At 41.6% G+C, this 20861-nt stretch overlaps 1 protein-coding gene across 1 annotated transcript in view; it reads left to right on the top strand.

Annotated features, from left to right (window-relative positions):
• Positions 1 to 1661: 1661 nt before the first annotated feature.
• The window catches only part of LOC118432802 (rho GTPase-activating protein 35-like), a gene marked incomplete in the record, with an annotated part of 69592 nt that continues 50392 nt past the window's right edge, over positions 1662 to 20861 (top strand). The window contains 1 exon segment of the mRNA XM_035844421.1: positions 1662 to 1872.

Genomic DNA, 20861 nt, shown 5'->3' with positions numbered 1-20861 from the left:
TAACTTTATTTCTTTGGCTCTTTCCGATAGTTTTTGTATTGTCATATTTGCTTAGAAATGTCCTTGCCATCTTTTTTCTTATTTTTGTTCTACGGAAACAAATATTTTTGTAAGCTGGTGCCAGTGGCACGGAAAACATAAACTAGCTGACGCTTCTGTGCAAGTAGATTGTGTTAGGAACATCCTTGCACTTCTGAGTGATTTCAGTTTTCCAAGACTATAAAGACATGAAAGAACGCTATTTTGGGACTTACATGAAAGAGCACACCCAAAATAATTTCACGTGGCGATTTACTGAAAACAACATCTCGGCACAAACTTGCCGTGAGTCAGAAAGATGAGGTCTGATAGCGAAATAATCCGGAAGAGCAAAGTCCATTTGTGCTCCCGGAGATACGGACACGACACTTTCTATTTTTGAGTGTAGTTGCGGAGGTGTAATGTTACTCCTAGACGTCTACATGTATTACTATTTCATGCCTTCTTTGTATACAAGTCATAGAAATATCCTCTAGTTCCGTAAACGATTTAATACGGTTATGGCTTCCTGTCAGTTACAACAACGGCTTTAGTGTTATTTTAGGACCTTTCCTTCTTCAAAATAATGAAATATAACGTTATGGGTCTCCAGGCATATTTTCAACAAGAATTTTGTGGCATAAACCCGAAGAGTGTTTTGATCAGAACTTATATAGATAGGTAGATAACAACCGCTTCCCGGATATTACTAAACGTTTTATGAGGAGAAAAACGAGAAGCACGAATGACTCAAGTGAAAACCGAAGATGTAGTTTCTTGGAAGTCTTGTTTTGGACAGACGAGAAGTGTTTGTGAGGTTTTGGTGCGGAAAGAAGGAAGCTTGGCGTGCGCATTGTACCGTGAAATGTTCTTAAGCGGTTAGTCATGTGCAACCTTGTCTCACCGCAAAAAGTTGTCCGACTATGTCCTAAAAGTTGCCAAACACTATAAAGTTACACGCAGTTAGTGCTATGACCGGCCCCAGTTTCACTTGAGTTTATCAAATATGAGAAGTAAAAACAAACAAACACGAAATGTACTTGTGAAAAGAACTGCCTATAGTGACCTTAAGGCTATTTTTAAACGTCAATAGTACCACTATTTTTACCCCTGAAGACTTGGAACCAGGACGGATCTACGTTTTGTTACTTTGTACATGGAAGGTATAAAATTATTGGAAAAAAAAAAACGCTGACAGAAATATGACTAAAACTTTACAAGGAAGAATATCAATGTTAATATCTGAACATTGACGTTTTTATTATTTTAGCAACAATAGCGTAGCGTTTAGATGTCCCACGAGACATTCTTCCTGCCTTTTCCGGCGTGAACTTCGCCGGAAGACGCGTGACCTCACACCTGATGACGTCACGACACGTGAAGAGTGCGGAGGGAGGGAGTCCACGTCACGGAACAGCCAAATTGTGAACCAGCCTATGCCACTCGTCCCGTTATAGCAGCAGATTCGGCTACATAGCTTGCAGACAAATGAAATTTGCATTTTACAAATATTAAGCCACACCATAATGTTATTCATAATCAAATTAGTTTAGAAATTTAAATTTGATAGCTTAAAATGTCATAAAGGATGACTTTGTCGTTTTATTTTTGATACCGACCCTGAAAGAGTCGTGACCCGAATGTGGCGCTAGTTTCTGTGGACTGGCCTTATTACCAGTCGGATCGGCCAGGTAAAAATGGCGATAGGTCCGGACTACTAGCACTAGCGGTTGTGTAATTCCTGTTTTCTACACCCTTTCCACACCAAATCAACACATCAAAGCCCGGGAAATTTTCATCAAGAACCGAAGAAAACGTCAAGACTACCGAAGTGACACCAAACCCGAAGAAACCGTAAGTAAACCAGTCGGAATTTTTTCTGGTTCGACGTGTATCCGTCGCTAGCCTAGCCCTGCCCAACCGACAGGCTAGCACATTTTACATGCAGGAGTGTCTTGGAGAAAATCGCGATTTTCTTGAGGAAAATACCACTCCAAACTTGGTTCTAGGGTCCACATATCTCCGTAAGTCTACGTGTGTGTAATTTTGAGAGGCCTGAACTGTCTATGAGTGGACGATAGGGGTGTTTTGGGTCCGATTTATGCGAGTTTTGGGGGTAGAATTTTGTGTGTTTTGCACAGGATATGTCTTGAGTGTGGGTGGGTATGTGAGGCACAGTGCCGGGTGCTGGCCTTCCGTCTGCGTCCCCCTTTTAATTATACCCACGTCTCGAAGATTCCTTCCCCTAATTTTCTTTTCTTAGGGATTAACATCTCCCTAAGATCAAGTGGCCTTGCGGTCTTGACGAGAATTCCTTTCCTAACACATGTGGCGAAATTCTTACATACAAGATTCCGTTTCAAGACGTCATGTTTTTTTGTACCTACCAGGGGTGGGCAAAACATAATCTCCAAGCAGATGTTGGGGTGAAAAATATGATGTTATCATACCATCTGCTTGGAAAGAAGGCAAAACATCTTGTATAGGATGTCTTAGATGGTTTGGTACTGCACTAGGAAGCGGCGTCTTATTTGTTAAGATGCCCCCTTTCCGAGACCTTTAAACTGTTTAGACTGCCAACATTGGTTGTGTATACTATTTAGAAACTTGGCCCGCCGGTTCACAGTCAATTTTCGACCCGCTGCTCTAAATTATTACCTGGGTCACTTCCTGTTACCAGACAGTGTATAACAAATGTTCACGGAGAAGGGATTCTAGATATTTTTCATTTTGTAGTTTCGGAAAACATATCTACTACTGTACTAGTGTATGTTAGGGGCGGATGTTTGCAAGATTCGCATAATATCAGACCAAGCCTGACCAATTGATAATGTTGGCCATTTTCCTGTGTAAAGGCATCTTTTCCCCGCATTCTCCTACATAATGTACATTGTTGCTTTCACGCCTCATTTTCGTCTGTTTTGTCCAAAACTCTGTTCCCCAAAACACGTACCTCAGTCCAGTTTCTGGGATCAGAAACACTTTGGCTGCACACCACATACCTACCATAATCAACCCACACAATTTGATTACACGTTGAGGCGCTCGCACTGCCCAGGCTGCTATTTCGGCTGACATTTGTCAGCAGATTTGAACTTACGGACAGTGACATCCCTTTAACAAAACGGCCCCCCTCGGTGTATGTCCTCTATGTACTAAATAGTGAGTCCCGGTTACACCAATGCTGGCTGTACCCACTGGTTGTGTTTATGTATGCTCTACACACGATTCATTGGCTTCAGTAGGGAGGATCAGCCAAATGTGTGTAATGCTGGCATTGGTATGTTGATTGGGTGTAGTTTGCTTGCCTGGCTAGCTATTGTTTGTCTGCATGTCCAGTGTGATCGATTCTTGGCATCGGTAGCAGAGTGTATCCTGTGGCCGAACTAGAGAGTTTCTGTAGCTACATTTCATTGGAAAAACAGGCCTTTCGTAATGTAAAACTATCCCAACTTAAGTATGGCTTTAGTTTAAAGTTGATATCTTTTCCCTGGTCAAAAATTGTAAAATACAGTGTAACACACTTAGACCATCCTTGTTATGTTTGCTAAACAAAAATACAGAGAAGTTAGATATCTACGCCTCAGACTCAAGTAAACTTAGATTTTGCTGTTGTCATGTTTGAATCATCCGTTTTTGTTTTCCCTATCATGTGGAATATTTTGCAGTGAAACAATTAGGGGATAGTGGCTGATAAGAATTGTAAGGCAAAGGGAAGAAGTAAAATTACCATTTCACAGACAAACTAAAAATGAGGAAAAATTTTAGCAACAGGAGGATTTGAACAGTTTGTTGTATCTAAGTAAGATATGCATTGTTTTTTTGGTATTCAACCAGCCACAATAATGGCCGCCATTCAGGGCGACCTGGCCTCCTTTCACTCAAAACCTCACCCCATTCACCGCACAAATCTGCTAGCAACAATTGGTATGATAATTTATCTGCCCTGCGTTTTGTAGCTCCCTTGTTTACATAGGGTACTAGATGAAAGATGGGAGTGTGGGCCTTAGCGAGGACCTCGTCCCGAACTGCGGACACTTTAGCTAAATACGTTCCATTTTTTCCGAACGATGCTAATGCGGGGCTTGTATGTGTTTTTACGCACCGATGGGGCCCAACACTGGTAATTTGGAGAACACCGCGGGAGTAAAACTGACGTGAATGGGCATTATTGGCCGTGGAAATCAGATGTTCTGTCAACTCCAATCTTTTTCAGGATAGAAATAAGATCGGGAAAAGAAAGCACGAACAATATCACAGCAAGGTACATATTGATACCCAATATGCCGTGACGTACAAATTTCGTTGCAATTGCTAGGTAGAAGCCTTTATGAATATGGGACTCATTTTTGTAAAGTTTTGTATTATTGAGATATTACTAGAACTCTAGTCCACTTTATTCTATAACATGAGGAAACAGCAAAATGAAGGTCTTAATATAAGCGTACACATTGTGCAAAAGAAGTGATTTTGTTTCTTGCATAAGGTCTGTAATTGCCAATCATACATTTTTTCTTATGTTGTGTATTGTTGAGACATGACATGGTTGTTAACTACCAAAATTAGGGCCTTATTAAAACATGGATGGTGTGAAAGAAGTGATTTCGTTTCTTGCACAATTCCTGTAGTCATCAACGGTCCCTGCAGTTGAAGAGACTGTCAGTCCACTGTGAATGAGGGGTGTTGTTTTCTGTGTGCAACCAGTCCAGTGCACACACTGTCTGGAATCAGAATCAGCATTCCATTATTTCCTCATTCCATCTAGAAGGGAGGGAAGGGGGGAGGGGGGCAGCTGCTACAGTTCCTCTGTTTACTGTTTTAACCATTCGTGCTCGACCCCCTTTCAGGACTGTAAAGGAAACAGTTGTTGCTCTAATTAGGAACAGCTTATGTACAAATAATTATCATGCATATTCATGAAATCAGAATACTGTAATTCAAAACAATTTTACGATGGTTTTATTGTCAAGTTGGCCTCCACACTGCAAGTTCTTGACACCGGGAATATGTCTCCTTATAAGAATGTTGTCCTTAAGAAATGTTTTAATCACAAATCTTAAATTACTGCAAAAATCCCTTTTCCACCTCAAGTGAAAAAAGCCAGTGCAAAAGTAAATGTATCTACAGTATCCTTTGTTATAAAGTATTGTGCTTTCACTACTGACCTCATACCTGAATTATGTTTTGCTAATGATGTAAGTACTGTGTACATCTGTGGTCCATTTCAAGTGTTGCCAGATGAAAAACATTGACCTGATTTGATGAAATTATCCATGAAAGTGCTACAGATCACAGTACTTGCTATAAAACTCAGACGCAGCATAGTGTTTGGCAACCAATACTGAGGAACAGAAATTATGTCCCTAAATCTTATCAAACCAGACAGTGAGAGGCAACAGGAATTGAAATTCCCAAAATTGGACTAACTTTGTTCTTGTTGTAACGAGATATCTATGTAGTGTTTTGAGACATTTCATTTTGTATACCCAAAATTTCCAAAATTTGTATTTCAAGCCCTAATATCAATACAAGTATTGTTGTCATTCTTTATCGTTAACAATGCTCAGTTATTTTTCTTAAGTATTCCTGGTAAAATATCAAAATTTATCTAGAGTGAAATGTCTTATTCTATATAGACCCTGAGTTCCAAATACGATAAATATTTTATATACAGCAAGGGGAGGTTTGAGTTATTAAGTGGTCCTTCTCGACATATTCTTTAATCTATTCTAATTCAGAGTGCTCTGACAGAAAAGGACAAATGTTAGGTGCTAGATCTATTCGTATACTGGTCATAACAAACGATTCAAAGTCCTCCCTTTTCCCTCAGAAATTACAAGGTCTTGTGGCTGATCCTTCAATGTCCCTGGGTACCTTCAGAAATCCCTGAGCTTGAAGTTGGGTCATAAAGTGGTATGTACTAGATAGGCATAATTCCTCACTCACTCTGCCTTTGCTTGTCGTTTTGCTGCCATTCCGCTCCAAATATCGAGGGAAAGTGCCCATTGTTAGGATAGCTGAGTGCCTTTTGTGGGACCACCTTGTATTGTGCGGCGATAGATTTTCATGTACGCCGCGGAGGAAGGGCCGGGATAATGACGGCGTGCGGGGGAATTCTCCAGAAGACCGATGCGTTTCTAATCATGTACCACGATGTGACCGGAATAGCAACAACGTCGCCTTCAAACGAGCGCACGAAATAATCGCAGCCGCGGGTTCATTACTGATGATACATGCTGGCATTCAGGGGCTCCCGTCTTCAAGCTCGAAGGATAAAAACATTAAAAGAGGATACGCTCTGCGTTATGAATTTTAATTGAATGGAGTATGGATTTTCAATAAAAGACATTAAATGAGTACACGCTGCAGGCATTTTCATGCACATATTATTGTCTTGTTATACACAGGTACAGATAGTAAGGTACAGAGGTGATGATGTTGATGGGAAAATTTGCATAATGTGGTATTTTAGTCTTAATCTTATCAACTTAGCTCCTGCTTCTTGATACCAGAATTGTGTGTAAGCAAGTTCTGGATATAATTATCTTATCTAGTAAGCTAGGTCAGGAAGAAATAGCTGTTTTCTCCTGGGAGGTTCCTGTCTGTCTACAACTGTGCTGAGATTCCTCCCTCTGTTTATTTGTCAGCATCCTGTTCTGGAGGTCAAGGGTCATGAAAAAGCTGGGCATGTAGCTATACTACAGTACAAGATTCTTCTAGTTCTACACTATAACAGGTAATATTTGGAAGAGGAAGATTGTCATGATAGTGTGTTAAGAATGGTAGGTTTTGGTATTGAGATGAGTGATTCTTAAACCCTCTTTTGCTGTAGCTTTAATAATTGCTAACTAGCAGCTAAGTTGTAACATTTTTAAGTTTTATGTATTTTGTATTGTACAATTTATGAGCATCGTAATCTCCATTTATCGTTTAGTTCCTTTGTATAGTGTCATAGTCTGGATAGACTGACTGACATTTATTTTTTTGCTGTAGCTGCTATAGAACTGAATGTATCATTACAAATATTAAAAATGTAGTCTCGGTCAGTTGGTGGCAGCCCTGGCATCTCAACTCAACTCAACTTCATTATTTGAGTATAGCTAGAACAACCATTTACTATAACCTCTTTTCCCAGCCCATTTTGTCCATGTGCTCGTGTAACTGCTATAGGGCTGTGTGTATCGTTACATTCTTCGCAAAGACAATTGTAGTTCCACATTATTTGAGTATAGCCAACATAACCATCTATATCTATTCTAACCTCTCTTCCCAGCCCATTTTGTCCATGTATATGCTCGTGCAGGGGAATGGTACTGGCATACCCTGGGTTCCTGCTTGTTAAGTGGGGAGGGGGGTTAAAAGGGGTGGCATGTTGGGCATGTTATCTGGCTGTCTGTCTTGACCAGCTGATGACAAGTGCTGCATAGCTGTGGTGGCAACATGTGGTCACTCGACCCCCTTTACACTAGAGGGGTCTTTAGCCAGGGTACAGCTAGCCTTAGCCTGGATACCAGACCCCAGCCCGATCTCAAAAATATCTATCCTTTGGGATAGATAGATATAAGCTAGCCTGGATGCCAGACTGTGTCTTAACAGCCCAACTCTTGGCTCTAGTCTAGCGCCAACCTTTCCCCAAGGAAGTTCTATGTACTACTACTAGCAGGCCCCTTGACTTGAGTTAGACCCTGATCTACAATATATGTAGATATAATATTATTGAGATCAGGCCTTGAGTCTGGTATCCAGGCTACCTTTCCACTAAATGATGAATAATTTTGATGTTATATTTTATTACAAAAATACATATATTTCCAGCTATTTGAGACATTTTTAAACAGTGAACAATTTTTTTTTAAATCTGTTGATACTGCTGGCAGTTGTGTCACCTGTAATGACATTAATTTTTGTTATGACAATGTTAATACCTTGGTCTGGTTGTTCATAAAAGCTCCTGCCTAGTTTATTGTCAAATGCAACAATACATGACACTTTCAGGTTGCATGCATGATATAATACATGCTGTATGGTATAATACATGTGTATACCGGTAATCCGAATATGTGTATAGGGCTGCTTAGGGCATGTCTGAATATTTGAATGTTGTACAAAGCAGCTGTTGTATGTCCTTGGATAGGTTGGACACATAACAATCTCAGGCAGCTGAAAAGTCAACAATAATAGGTGACGTCCTGTCACGCTTTTTCTTTCTCTCATACAAGGTCACAAACGAAAAATTGCTAATTACAAATTAGATTTGCCTTTTTACAAGTTTGGGTGTACCCTTAGGTGATACTATGATGGTGTTTCTATACGTTTGCCACACCTGGTACAGATGTTTCTGAACATGGAGAGAATACTGTGGAACATATGTGTGCCGTCCACTCGATACACAATGACTAGACTAATGAAGGCAGTTACCATACACCTTTACCGTCCATTCTGTTGTACGGTGCTATTGTGTTTCAGTCCAGCTGTGCAAAATGTTCTATTGGTAAACCATGATTGTCTTCGTCCATATCAGCCATGGTCCTTAATTAGCATGTCGCTTGTGCGCGGCATGCTCTCCAAGCTCTTTCGAAGTAAACAGTCGGAAGTGAAAGGAGGCTCCTCCCACTTCCTGTGTTCCCGTGAGTGATGACGTCAGTTTTTGAAGTTTCGCTGTGGAAAGTGGTCACGCTCTCCGAGCTCTTGTGTTCCCAGTATATTTCTTCGTTTTCTAGCGCTATGAGTGATTCAAAAAAGGATAGTAGGAGACGTAAAGGGTCTCATGGTTCTCATAGTTCGTCCAGTAGGCATTCTTCTAGTGATAAACGCGCTCGCGAGGAGTTTTCACGTAGGAAATCGAGTTCTTCGTCACCACGTGGTATCGGGGACAAGCGCGAACTTGTCAGCGCCCCCCTCCCCCCCGGACACGAACGTGGAGACGGCGCGCTTGCGGACGGCCGTTCCACGGAGGACCCGGAGAGTAGCGGGCAAAAAGAGCTACTGCTAGAGGGGCAGAAGAGTCCTCGTCTTCCTCGGGAGCCGAACGGAGATAAGTCTCCTGTGCGTACGCCGGAATGGCCGGGAGATTTGGGCGAATTGAGAGACCTTCTCGGGGTCAACGTCATCCAGCAAGACCAAAACTCTCTTCGCGTAGCGTTTGGGTTAATGTCTGAAGAATTCAAAGGAGTTAAAGAGATCTTAGGGTCTATCGCCGCTTCAGTCGGCGCAAAGAGGCATTTAGGCGCTCCTTCTGAGCTTGAGTCCGAAGTTACCCCCTCGAAGAGGTCGCGTTTTGACAGCGGCGATGAGTCAACATGTTCGGCGGCGAGCGATATGTCTTTTGTACCGTTCGACCGTGAGCCGGCCGCCCCGGAAAAAGTGTGGACTGCCCGGCAGTCCGTGGTGCGGTTTGCCGCAGATTATTTCGACTTAAAGAAAGAGCGCAAGACAGAGTCCTTGACGCACTGGCAAAACAAGTATTTGCTGCCCTCTAATGCTCCGAAAGAGCTGTCGGTGCCTGAGTTAGATTCAGCCGCTAAAGAGATGATCAAGTCGATCGACTTTTACAAAGGTAAGTCGGCTCTTCAGGTCGATAGAAATCTAGCTTCGGTTCATACTAAGTTGTTGCATGTAGTCGCACCAGTTTTGAATCTTTGGCAGATGTTGAAAGAATGTAACGGCGAGATTTCTGAGCCTGATAGAGATATTATGCAGGACTGTGCAGCTACTGCTGTTTGGCTCTTAGGCTCAGCTCACTCGAAGATCGCTGACGTTCGTAGATCATCTCTAGCGGAAGTTTCCTATCAGTCTACGGCTAAGGATTTGTTTGGTTTGATTCCTGATGACCCTACTCAGTTATTGAGGAATGATTTGGGCTCTAAAGCTAGAGAATTGGTTTCAGGCAAGAAAGCCTTAGTTGATACTTTGAAACCAAAGCAGTCGTCCCAGCGGGGGCGAGGCGCTTCGAGCGCTTCTACCTCGAGGGGCAGGGGTGGCTTTCGCGGCAATCGGAAGTTCCGCCCTCCCCCCTCTCGCCAGTCAGGAGGAAACTCCAACTCTAAGTTCTACTGGGGTTCGCAGTATTCCCGCACCTCCAATCAGTCAGGAGACGGGAAGAAATCTAAGTAGTGTCTCCCAGTCTTGTTTACATCAGCTTTTACGCCGGCGATTGCCTGCACTTCAACCTGTACCCCATCCTTTGCCGAATCCCCTCCCTCATGGAGGGCGTTTAAAGTTTTTTTTGCCAGTTTGGCGCAAGCTAACTTCAGACCAAGTTATTCTGGATATAGTTAAGGGGTATAGGTTGCCGTTCAAACGATCGCCGCCAGTGCAAACTAGTATTCCTTGGACCCGTGCTATGACACGGGAGCAAGATTTGGCTATTGATTCTGAGATTGCTTCTATGTTGGATAAAGGGGCAATTCAAGAGGTTCCCTTCAGTTCTGATTTGTTTATTTCTAGACTGTTTACAGTGCCCAAGAAAACAGGCGGGCTTCGGCCAGTTATCAATCTTAGACCTCTTAATAGGTGTCTTTTTGTTCCAAAGTTCAAAATGGAAAGCCTGGGTATGGTCAGAGAGTTAGTTCGTCCAGGTGATTTTTTTTGCAAAATAGACCTCACTGATGCGTACTTTACAGTAGCCATCCACCCGAATCATCACCGTTTTCTTACGTTTGCGTGGAAGAACAAGTTTTTCTCGTTCGTTTGTTTACCGTTTGGCGTTTCGAGCGCCCCACTTGTGTTTACGAAGCTTCTTAAGGTGGTGGTTTCGCACCTAAGACGTAGAGGCATCAGGTTGATTATTTATTTAGATGATATGCTGATTTTTGCAGACAGTAGTGATCGATGTAGGCAAGATGCCATCACAGCGACAGACTTCATTGCCCATGTTGGGTTTGTCACAAATTTGGGTAAGTCTGTCCTGGAGCCAACTCAGTGTATTACCTTTCTTGGTTCAGGGTTAAACTCTTTGAGTATGTGTCTGTTTCTCCCTGGTGTCAAACTACAGGAGTTGAGCCAGTTAGCTGGCGAAGTACTAGAGAGAGAGTGCCTGTCAGCACGGCAGTTAGCAAGTGTCATCGGGAAGTTCCAAGCAGCCACAGTGTCCGTACTGCTCGGTCCTCTGCATCTTCGACATTTGCAACTTCTCCTCATCTCATGTCTACGACAATCCGGCGGTTTTTGGCAAACTCCCGTTCGACTAACCGAGTCAGCACGTCAGGACCTTATCTGGTGGAGGGACGAGCTACGCCTTCACAATTATCGTCCGATTCACTGTCCGGAAGAAAACGTAGTGATCGAAACCGACGCCTCTCTCGATGGCTGGGGAGCATTCGCAAATGGCGTGAGCACAGGCGGGCGTTGGTCGCGCGCAGAACGCGGACAGCACATAAATCAGTTGGAAATGCTGGCAGTCTTTCTGGCACTGAAGGCCTTTTGCAAGGACAGGGCGAACTGTACAGTACGAGTCAAATCGGACAACTCAACCGTAGTTTCGTACATCAACCGCCGAGGCGGCACAAGGTCGCCAGCCCTTTCAAATCTGGCTCTAAGCCTGTGGGATTACTGCGTGGAGAGAAGCATCCTGTTGTCAGCCGATCACGTGGCGGGTGTAACCAACGTAAGAGCGGACTTCAGGTCCAGACACTTCGCTCGCACAACAGAGTGGTCACTCTGCCCACAAGTGTTTCAGGCCATACAGAAGATGTGTCCCAGTCTGCGCAGAGCGGGAGCGGTAGATCTCTTCGCATCCCGACTCAACAGGAAACTACCCAAGTTTGTGTCTTGGGAGCCAGACCCAGAGAGTCTGGGGACGAATGCGTTCACGATGAACTGGAACCAGTGGGAAGCTCTGTATGCCTTTCCCCCATTCAAGATCATCGAGAGGGTCTTGAGGAAGGTCCGCCAGGACCAAGTAACAGTGCACTTTGTGGCACCGATTTGGGACACAGCGGCATGGTATCCACTGATACTAGAAATGTCCGTGAGAAAACCAGTACGGCTGCCTCGGTACCCGTCGCTTCTCACACAACCAGGAGACGGAAGTCTGCACCCGCTGAGCAGCACATTACGTATGGCCATGTGGACTGTCTCCGGCGTCAGTTCCGAGAGTTCGACATTTCGGAAGGAGTTACAGAGATCCTCCTCGCCTCCTGGCGTCCTAAGACCAGAGGACTCTATGCGTCAGCGTGGAGGAAATGGGCTCGCTGGAGCCGTTCTCGGGGTTTGGATCCCGTTTATGCACCTCTGAGTAAGGTACTGGATTTTCTTCATCATTTGTTTTCTACGGGTTTCCAATATAGAACACTCAATGTTTATAGATCTGCAATATCTTCCACTCATGTCAATGTAGAGGGAAAACCAGTAGGAGCACACTCCCTTGTCTCCCGGTTTATGAAGGGAGTGTTTGAGCTTAGACCGCCCATGCCCAAGCATATTGCTATTTGGGATGTCTCTGTTGTTCTGAAGTTCCTCAGACAGTGGTCTCCTGCGAAGTGCCTGAGTTTGAAGCAGCTCACCTTCAAGGTTGCTATGCTAGTGGCGCTAGTGTCTGCTGGTCGGGAACAATCGCTAGCTCTGCTCAGTACAAGTCACATGTCTTCGTCTAAAGAGGGGATTTTGTTTGTTATTGATAAGGTCACAAAAACGTCACGTCCAGACAAACCTTCACATTCTTTGTGGGTGGCGAAGTTTGACAACAAAGTGTTGTGTCCGGTCACTTATCTGCGGGCATACTTAGAGAGAACTGCTAGGTTTCGCTCCTCGTCTGACTCTCGGGTGTTTCGGGGGTTAGTCAAGCCTCATAAGGCGGTTGGATCTTCCACTATTGCCCGTTGGCTTAAGCAAATGTTGTCTGAAGCAGGTATCAAAGAGTACTCAGGCCATTCAGTCAGAAGCGCTTCAGCTTCAGCTGCCTTCAAGGCTGGCGTTTCTGTTAAGGATATTTTAAAGGCGGCAAATTGGGCCAATGCTACTACATTCGAGAGGTTCTATAATAAACCTTCTAACTCTTCTAGTTTCCACTTTGGTTGTTCAGTGCTGGCCTCGGCTTCAAAGTCATGCTAATTAAGGACCATGGCTGATATGGACGAAGACAAATACAAATTGGACAAACTTACGTGTCAGGACAATTGTAGTTGTCTGTCGTCCATTGAAGCCATGGCCCTTCCCGCCCTAGTATCTTGCTAGGGGTCGCGTTTAGTTGCCCACCCTAGGATCTCGGGCAGGACGTTGCTACTAAAAAACTGACGTCATCACTCACGGGAACACAGGAAGTGGGAGGAGCCTCCTTTCACTTCCGACTGTTTACTTCGAAAGAGCTTGGAGAGCATGCCGCGCACAAGCGACATGCTAATTAAGGACCATGGCTTCAATGGACGACAGACAACTACAATTGTCCTGACACGTAAGTTTGTCCAATTTGTATTTTTTATCTCATAATTGTAATGCATGTATCATTATATATTGTATTTGTGGTATATTTACATTAGGACAAAGGGGATTGCTTTATGGTGGATATGAATGATACGTTCTTATGTCACACTCACAGTGCTAACGTGCTAGCTTGAAACAGCAAAGAAAGGTTGGCCATTTAGAAGAGGGTAACGCGACCCCAATAGCGCCTTTACGTCCGGCGCATGCCACACACAACGGCCTTTGTGTGTCAACAAGGTGTGATTCCGGAAGACGGCATCGGTTTCAAGGGTGGGTCACAATAGCGTAGCTCTTGTAGGGTTGGACTTCAAGAGATGTGAAGGCATCTACAGTATAAGTCATGATATCTCAAGACTTAAGTATAGTATTGTTTTTGGTCCATGTGCAAGTATGTGTCTGATATGGTCCTGAAAGAATGGGGTCAGTGCGGATTCTCTACAACTTAGTAGTACAAGGTTTTCATAACTCAAGTTGAAAATTTTATGCCACCCCACCTCGAAAAAAGAGTCAGTAGGGTAGCCAGAAACAATAATTTTTCCTATACCTTGTGACTATATTAAGTCTTTTTCTGCATTAATGTCTTAATCTTATGATTATGAAAATTCTTTCTCTCTGTCAGTCAGTATATACAGACTACGAATCTGCACAAAGCAACTAACGACAATGAAGACTACAGTACATTGAAAGAAATAACCTATACCATAATACAAACTAAATCATGTTTCATGTTGAAATAGTTTTGGAATTCGTAAGGTCGTTGTCCGGTGCAGCTTCTAAAAGCAGCGTGGCCCTGTCAGTGTCAGGAAATTGCACCTCTGTACTGTGGACATTTGTCACAGTCAATATTGGCTTTTCAAGTTCATCCTGAGTTCAACTGGAACATATCTCAATTGTATTTCAGTTTCAACCGTGAAGTGAATGCTTAGCTGGTAATATTCTCAGTTGTGTACATATGACAGTTTATGACATTGAATTCTAAATTGAAATTGCATATGCCGAAAATAGATTAAACTAAAGGCAACAATTTGTATCCGTCTGCTTAAAAGTTAGGTACTGTAAGTTCATTTATGTTCGCGAGCACTTAATTTCGCGAGTTTGAGCAAATCAGGAGTTCGCGAGATCTTTGAGTTCGCGAGCGGGTGTTTCAAATATTTTTTGAAAGTTACGATCCGGTACTATGACGGTAGCGAGTGCCCCCCTCCCACCCACACCGCAACACCAGTCATGCCGTCAAAGGCGGCAATTACACCTTGAAGTTCATCGTTCCCCATCAAACAATGTCTAAAGTTGATGTACTCGATAAAAAATGTGTTTCTACCGAGCCACTGTCTCATTGTTGAGCTCATTTCGGCCGTGATTTGACGACAGCGCACGAAACGCAACAGGGCCAATGACCTCTGTTATGTTGCAATAACATTTGCCGCACAGGCTGACGGGATACCCCACGCCAAGCCAAGCGACGCGGGCGCCATTTTGAAAATTTTTCAGTGTGAAAGACGGCGCTAAGTTTTAAACTTTCAGCGTATTTTGTGGGCACAAGTTGTACACAAGAAGGTGTACAGTTCATCTCTCCCATATTTACAGTAGTTCTAACTCAGAATTATGAAACGAACGTCTTATTTTCGGAATGTAAGCGGAGTTGTGTTTGCCACGTTTCTAGTCATGAAAATTCCCCGCTGTTATTGTTGTAAACCTGCTGTAATTCCATAGCTTTTCTTGTATTTGTAAAGACGAGTACTACTCAGTTTTAATTTTTGCTTCGTTCGTAACTTGTAGAAATCTAGTAAAACTAGGAAAATGTACTAAGTAAATCGCAGCCACGGCGTGCACGTACTACTGAACAAAGCCGACATAGTTCTTTTTTCTCCGTTCGGCAGTGGCACATATCTAACGTTACACAATAATGACTCCATGTATCGTTTATATATGTGTTGAATTAACTTTTATTTCGGTTTGAAAAGAATAAATGGTCTGCTATCAATTGAGTCTTGTCATTGGTATAAGTTGCTATCATAGTACACACGTGGTTGAGACTGGATTTTTGGACGGAAGGTGTGGGGAGGGGGACGATGTTGAACATGCATGTTCGCGAGTAGATGACTTCGCGAAGAGAAGGTCTCAGCGAAATACGCGAACTTAAAAATCTCGCGAACTTAAATGAACTTACAGTATTTTGTTGTTTCATTTGAAATGTCATTACAATATTTGGATACTTTCAGAACAAACAAGTATGGCTGCTGATTTGACACAGAAAGTGATTATTAAGCCTCTAGTGACCATGCAGATAAATTTTGCTGTCTTGTAGTACAAAACTCACTTTATGCATTCTCTGACACACAGTTAATTTCCATTCTATATGCAGTCAAACTTAACAACTGTGTATGCTGTACATTTGCAAGCGCAATGAGAATTTGTATGGAAATTGAATTAACAAGTGAATCACCTGTTTGAATTACCTGTGTGTCAGTATCGAATGTCCCCCTATTCAAACACTGTACAAAACATGTCTAGGCTTGTCTTCCTATAGTCAGTCCCTTTTCTATTATGTACGTTGTTCATTCAATCTCACTCCAATCCCAGAATGATTTTTGCAGGAGTCATGGTACAACGAACAATGTTTGATTATCGCAATAGCCACAATTTGTAACAGGTTGATAATGATGGAATATTTTATGTTGGTGAAAAGTTGAATTGTACTTTTATGTAAATTATGTCATTTTAAACATGTATATTTTTATAACTTTTAAGTCAAATATATTCCAGCTGTGTATTCATATTCAATATTCATTTATACAAATGTGACAATGGCAATCTTAATTAGAATTTTTAAAATTTTTTGTTTGTATCAAGAATATCAGTGGCGCATACATTAGTGTATTGTAATAAAACACCTTGTCTTCACTATCTGTAAGGTGTGACAAATGATAGATGTATATTTTTCCCTTATCTGTCTTTGCCAGAAGGAAACCACACTCATAAGTTGATCCTAAAGCCATCGGTAAAGGATATATTTTCCAGCCATGCCTGTCTAATCTAAACATACTTATTGATTTCTACATTTCAGTCAATTGCTTTGTACTTACGATGTTTATCTGGCCATGCAACGTTTTACTCAACTCGGCAAATAGTCGGATGATAGAGGAAGCGTGAAGATTTAGGTATACTGAGGTCAAAACAAGTAAGATCAAGAAAATTAGAGATATTGATAGCATGATAAATCTACAGGCACAAGCAATGCTAAGGCCTAGGAAAAAGATGTTGTGTTTCTTGTTTCAGTCCTGAAAAAAATAGGGGCAGTAGTTTAATAGGGACTATCTTTTTTTTCTTGTCATTTTTTTAGGCTGGCGTGACATGTTACAATACAGTAGAACAAAGTGAACTGAAATGCATGAGGACACTAGATATCTTGCAATGTCAAACTAGAACGTCGTGCATAATATTAATAGATACATTAATTATCCTTAATTAGATAGGACATGCAGTGTTTTATTTCAATAAGAAGCAGGTTGAATAAAAATTCTAACTGGAAGCTATGTGACTCCACTGCCCACCCAAAAAAGTCTATGGTCAGCAAGTTTTTCTAGAGTAGGTAGGGAAACAGGAAACACAACATTTTTTTCCCTAGGCCTACTCTAAGGAAACAACTGCATATGGTGCTGTCTTGGAAATTTAAAAGTATGAACAGGCACTGTGCCAGTTGGTTGCATGGTTGACTGTGATTCTGGGTCTGTTGTTGCACATGTAGAAATTTCATGCTTGGGTGATTCATAGTTACATGTACATGTAGCTGTGTTTTCCTTGTCATCCATTCGGAAAGGGATGTGATAGTTTTATTTCAAAACCTGCTTTCTTGCCACCTCCTTCTTACTTGGACCAATCATTGTACAAAATAAATGTTACCTGTACAAACCTGTACAGGTGACCACCTCTACATTTATAAGAACTACCTGGCCAATATCACATTTTTAAATGGTGGTCCCTTTTTAATAGATATTTTTTCCCATTGACACGCATCTGTAGTGACCACCTGTCCACATAGGCCAGATTTTCTTTGTCCCCAAGTGGTCTTAGGCATTTTCGACCATTTTGAGGTAGCATAAAACTTTGCTACTACCTTTCAGAAAAGGTTGAAAGAACAACAATGGCCTACCTGTCTTCTGCAGGTGTACATTGTTCTTGATCCTCTATTCTGTGATTGTTCGCGGCGTGTATTTTGGGAGCTGCTACTGTCACCTGCGAGACTTTGTAACATATAATGAGCGGCTGTTCAGCAATGTTAGATTATAACGTAGCGAAAAGCTCTCCCTCCCCAAACTGGTTTGGCGACTTTCGTACAGCATGCGGGCATGCGTAATCTCCGCCTTACTGTCTGAAATTCGGCGGCTCACATGTAAGTTTCACACCTACAAATTTTTCTCCTTTTAACTGTGGGGAATAGATAAAAAGTGCTTTATTGTTTTAACTAGTTTTTATGGCGTGTAGTCACACTCTAGCATAGTACAGGACTTGAAACAAAGGGAGGGGAGGCCGCCAGTCCACCGCTAGTGTTGCATTCTTTTTCACGGTCCCTTTGTTGTGCAACCACAAAGGCTGTAGGCCATTGCCTTTTTCCCACGCTCGAAAATAAGTCCACTTTTTTGATGCGATGTTGATTCAACAAGACACGAATGTGTGTGTCTGCGTGAATTCACGTATCCAACACAGCAAAAAATCTAAACAGCATTATCACCCGAAGCATTCCTGCCGTTCTTGGCTGCTTGGGAGTTTTTATTGCCTTAGATGGAATATTTATGCCTGGAGGCCACCGAGACACCTGTGTGCTTTTATTATAGGCCATAATTCATGTACCTGATGTTCAAGAATATATCAGTCTACCGTCACAGTCTTTTTCTATCGGTGCGAAACAGGTTAGACAGTTATACAAAGTATGAGACAGTTTCACACAATGAGTTTGGATTACAAATTGTCTTTGCTGCATTTCTTTTATTTGCTTACCTTTGTATAACTTAAGTCTTATTACATTTTTCATTTTTTTTTGTATAAGTCATATTACAATTGTACAATGTAGACACTCCCATCTTAAACATTGCTGGTACATGTTTGGTATGTTATGTAGTCAGATCTAATGCAATACCTGTATTTATGATACTGGTACATAGTTTCCGAATGAAAGCTCATCTGTGTTGGTAAATTCCATAGTGAAAAGTTTAAACTTTGTTCCAACACAAGGGAAGAAACTCACCATAAATTTTCGGCCGAACACTCCGACCTTCATCAGGTACATAGTTGTGTTTCTTGATGGAAATAGAAATAAGTCTGCATATAACAAATTCTGCCCACAGCAGTTATTGCTGTCATACTATTCACAGGTAAGGATTAATGGATGGAAATTCTATTTGATGACTATTGCCTTCTCAGAGTTCTCTGTCTTTTTCTTCTATTAAGGTAATGTCTCTGGCGAAAGGAAGGTACATTTTAATCTCCATTTCCCTAGTCAAATGACATCCGTTATGCCTCCCGTTAGGTTTAAACATGCCCAGGTTCCTCTGTTTTATCAGCATAATGCATCGTTAAGATTCCCTTCATGCTGGGTCCCTACAGGTAAATCGAATTTTATACGTTTGGACGTGGTCCAGGTATTCCTGAGTTATAGCTGATAGATGGCAAAATAGATTGTCACATCCTCCCCTGACCAGTTCCTTTTAGCAGCTACTAAATCATAACGTATGCAAATTAATACAGCTTTTAAAGTCGGAGATACGGCAGTATGATCGGAAATTTCCCCGCGGAAGGTTTATGGTTTATTACACGACGGGGGGAAGGGACATCATTTGATTTGCTGCGCCATTTTGGAGGTCATGATCAAATTTGCTACATCTGTTATTAGATGTGCCAGTGAGGGCTTTGTGAAGCTATACTAATTGTATTATCTGATCGTTTTTGTTGCATATCATGAATGAAAGATTAAAGCATTGCACAACAGGGTCTTATATTTAGCATCTCTAGAAATTAGATTTTGAATTCCTGAAGGAATGTATAGACTTAGACAAATGTTGCCCAGGAAGATGCATTGCTTGCTGATAATGTTTTATGCTCTTAAGTTCTAACTATTGATACATTATTTACTAATCAATTGGTCTCTTGGGAGTAATTCTGACAAAGAAACGTAAGATATGAATTCTTTATGTTACATTTGGTACAATTAGACGCAGTTAAGTTATATCTGAAAAATGAAAGCCCTCGTTTTTACTTTCTTATCATCATAATATGGTTGGAAAAAGTGTCAATTATGATTCAGAGTCTTTCAGTTTGTCTCTAGTTTCAAACAAATCCAAGTTTGTTTCTTTTTCTGTATCTGAGATAAAACATAACATTTTTTAACTAACACCAGGAGGTATAAAACATGCAACAAGATTACAAGGTTCTGCTAGCCTGTAACATTTCATCCCTCATCAATATGCAATGCTGCATTATTTATCTAAATGGTATTCAGGTTCGTCTTGCACTCTGGCTGCCGTTCAATCGATGGGAATAAATGTGGCGCACGCAGGACGATATTCCCGACTTTGAGTGCAGGCTAGGAGACTTACATCTGAGCTAGGGGCCAATTTATCAGGTCGTCCAATACTTGAATAATTAATGTAGTGTAGCTATAGGGTTCAGCTGGTAAATATGGACCTTCCCAATCATTTTACATGACCATGTTTTCCTGTATTGGACAAATTCTACATTCCTCTTTACATTGCTTTTGAATGTTTTTTTTTGAGGTGGAAATATACATTGTATATATATTTGTTTATTTTTTTTTTAGAGGGAATGGAAATATATCATTATGCAATTCTTTGGGGACTGGGAGTTGGTTCTTTAATTGTCTATCAGGGGGAAATATGGCACATGGGGATTGACATAACAGACACTTTCCAGAAATGCAGAATTACTAGTGTATAGAGTTGCAATATAATCTGAAACATATTTGTGTTTTTTAGTATTTTTTTCATATTTTCATATTTAATACATACTTACAGTCTGTACCTGTATGGCAAATAAATTCACCGTTTCCTGTCTGGAATCATACAGGAAATACAAGTTTTATAAAGATCAAAACACATATAAATGATGACTTTGAGGTATAAAATAGTGCATTCTGTGTGTGATGAATATAACTTATCACTCGTGTGACTACCTCATAGCTATATCCGGAACAAATAACAGTAGATAAGCATAATTCTTTGACCATGTAATGAAAAAGGTCTGCATCCCAGGACCAATTTTTAACAGGTCAGTACCTCATACCCATCCGAGTGCAGAAGGAAAATTGTACTGGGAAATAGGGAGTCTATGAATTTTGTTTTGACGGCAGGTTGCGTCGTTAGTAGGGCTGCATACAGGTAATGGTACAATACTGCAAAAATCATTTAGGTACA

The sequence above is a fragment of the Branchiostoma floridae genome, chromosome 16 (genome assembly GCF_000003815.2).
Source record: "Branchiostoma floridae strain S238N-H82 chromosome 16, Bfl_VNyyK, whole genome shotgun sequence".
Lineage (NCBI taxonomy): Eukaryota > Metazoa > Chordata > Leptocardii > Amphioxiformes > Branchiostomatidae > Branchiostoma > Branchiostoma floridae.
The sequence above is the reverse complement of the archived record's forward strand: the minus strand, read 5'-3'. Positions and strand labels throughout refer to the sequence as shown.